Raw genomic sequence first — 2479 nt, 5'->3', positions numbered from 1 at the left:
CAAAAAAAAAAAAAAAAAAAAGAAAAAAAAAGAAATTCATCATTGCTTATGGTCTTTGAAAGAAGCCTTTCCTCTATAACGGATCTAGAAATTTGTCAGTTGTTGGTATAAATAAACCAGACTGGGGGGTGATTGATGGTATGTCTTTGCAACATGAATTATTTTGAAATCCTGGGGTAACTGGATTACCCTCCATGGTTTCCACTAAAAAGCTTTTGTAAAAGTATGTGAGTTGTGTCTCCATGAGAGAGGCAGACTGTATTTAAGAGCCCTTCATGTCCTCTCCATAGAAACTTCCTAGGAAATAAAGCATCAGCACAGAATTTCAACAGCCAATGTCTACAAGCACCTACTATGTTCCAGGCACTGTTTTAGGAGATGGGGAATCAAAGAGGAATAAAATGTGGTCCCTGTCTTTGGGATTCCTACAGTCTAGTGGGAAAGAGGCACTCACAGAAAAGGTAATTTAAATATAATGTATAGGAGGCAAAGGAGCAATAGACGAGGGAATTACGGTAGCATTTAGCCCAACATAAAGATTTAGGTAAGGTTTCCTGAAGGAGGTAACACCTGAGTTAATTAAGAAACAAACAAGAGCAAATCAAGTGAAGACAAGTGAGAAAGATGTTTTAACAGAAGGAAGAGCATGAAAAAAGGTATTGTAGTTTGAAATAGCACGGGGGCATTTGGTTGTCAGAAATGCAACAATACCGTTATTGCTACCAGTCACAAAACTGACCAGGGATTTGAACCAGAGACTGATGGCCTGCAGAGTTAATGAAGTGTCTCAACAAAAGAGAAATAGGGAGGTACTGTACCCTCAACCTCATCTATTCTGTAGACAATGCTACCATGGTAACCATCGCCTTCTGGGTTGGCTTGTATGTCAATAATGATGATCAGGATGATGATATCAGTAAGGCTTACTCTGGTCAGAACTTCACATACAGCCCTTTCACAAATAAAAATAACACAAAATTGCACATATCAACTTAGCAAGAACAAGAACAAACACTTACATACCACTTACCACAGGCCAGACATTGTTCTAAGAGCTCTACTGTATTATCTCACTGAATTTTCACAAGAACTCAATGATGAAGCTACCATTACTATCCCCACTTTACTGATGAGTAAACTAAGCCACAGAGAGTTTAAGTAAGGTGCCCCAAATCACAGAGCCAGTTTGGGGTACATCCAAGAAAGCAAACCTAGGCATTCAAGTTTCAGAGTTTATGCTTTTAACCACTGTCCTTCACTACCCATCGCATGTCAAAAGCAATGACCAGACTTTGAGTCACTGACTGACTTTATCCCCTCTTCTTTACCTGCTAACAACAGAGAAGTAATTCTGTTATATGCTTGGACTGACAAAAGAAAAAATAATAAGGTAATTCTGACAGCCTTCCAATTCTGCAGAAACTATAAATCTGATCCCAACAGAGAAACTCTTGCCAGAGACAGGGAACACGGAGTTCCAAATTCTAGATCTTTTTCTTGGATGCATTACAGAGGCCAGGGTCAGACCATCAGTATCTGAGCAGCAATGGCAAGAAGAGACAGTGTTGGCAAGAACCAGATAGCTGGTGTCCTAACAACCATATACATGTGATGTTCCTTTAGAACAAGCATAATTTTAGTTAAAAGTGATTAACATTCCATTATTTAAGTGATGGCTGGTAGTCTTATTTCTATGTCTTCTTGCAGACTCCTAAAAACTCAGGCTCAGCTTTGCTACATCTTCCAATTATAAGAGAAGCCAGAAATATAAATTTTCCATGAAATAAGCTGAAAGCTTTAAATACTGAGAATTCAAAAATTTGAAAAATACATTTTAGACAAAATATATATTGGGTCAGTTTCATCCCATAGGCTGAGTCTCCTGTGTATTTCTGTAGCCTTATCATCTTTTAAGATCTCACCCCCCCCCCCCCCCCCCCGCATCTAAAACTGTAGACATAGTGAACTTTATGTCAGATTCTTTGAAGACAATGCCTTACTTTGCAATGTGAAAACATACCAAATACAAGTTTGAATGAAATGATAAGTCTTGATAATTAGTAACCTCGTTTCCCAGAAAGAAATATCAACCATTATACGCAGAGGTGAAAGCAGAGATTATTTGAGGCTTCCCTATCCCCTCTTCATGAGGCAGATGAAGAAGGTACACCAGAGACAGGCAATGACTTCCCCACAATCAGTGATTTATTAATGGTAGAATTTGAGCTCAAGCACAAGTTTCAATACATAACCTCTCTCCTTATCAGCCAGCTTTCTTTATTCTGTCAAGGAAGTCATTTGAACTCCTAGATCCAGCCATGCCTGCAGTCAATCACCCTGCACTGGATTTTTCCATTACATGTACCAGTAAACCTTTCCCCTCCCCCTTATTTTCCCATTGATGTAGCCACTTCAGTTGGGTTTCTGTCACTTGCAACCAAAAGAATGGGACTATTAGTCCCAGAAACAATGACTCCTT

The 2479-nt window shown here is 39.0% G+C and overlaps 1 protein-coding gene across 6 annotated transcripts in view; it reads right to left on the bottom strand.

Annotated features, from left to right (window-relative positions):
• CADPS (calcium dependent secretion activator) overlaps window positions 1-2479 on the bottom strand; it is a 475342-nt gene that overhangs the window by 464886 nt on the left and 7977 nt on the right. The gene's annotated exons all lie outside the window — the stretch shown is intronic.

Source organism: Lipotes vexillifer, unplaced genomic scaffold (assembly GCF_000442215.2).
Source record: "Lipotes vexillifer unplaced genomic scaffold, Lipotes_vexillifer_v1.1 scaffold8, whole genome shotgun sequence".
NCBI classification, from domain to species: domain Eukaryota; kingdom Metazoa; phylum Chordata; class Mammalia; order Artiodactyla; family Lipotidae; genus Lipotes; species Lipotes vexillifer.
This window is presented reverse-complemented; position numbering and strand designations above follow the sequence as displayed.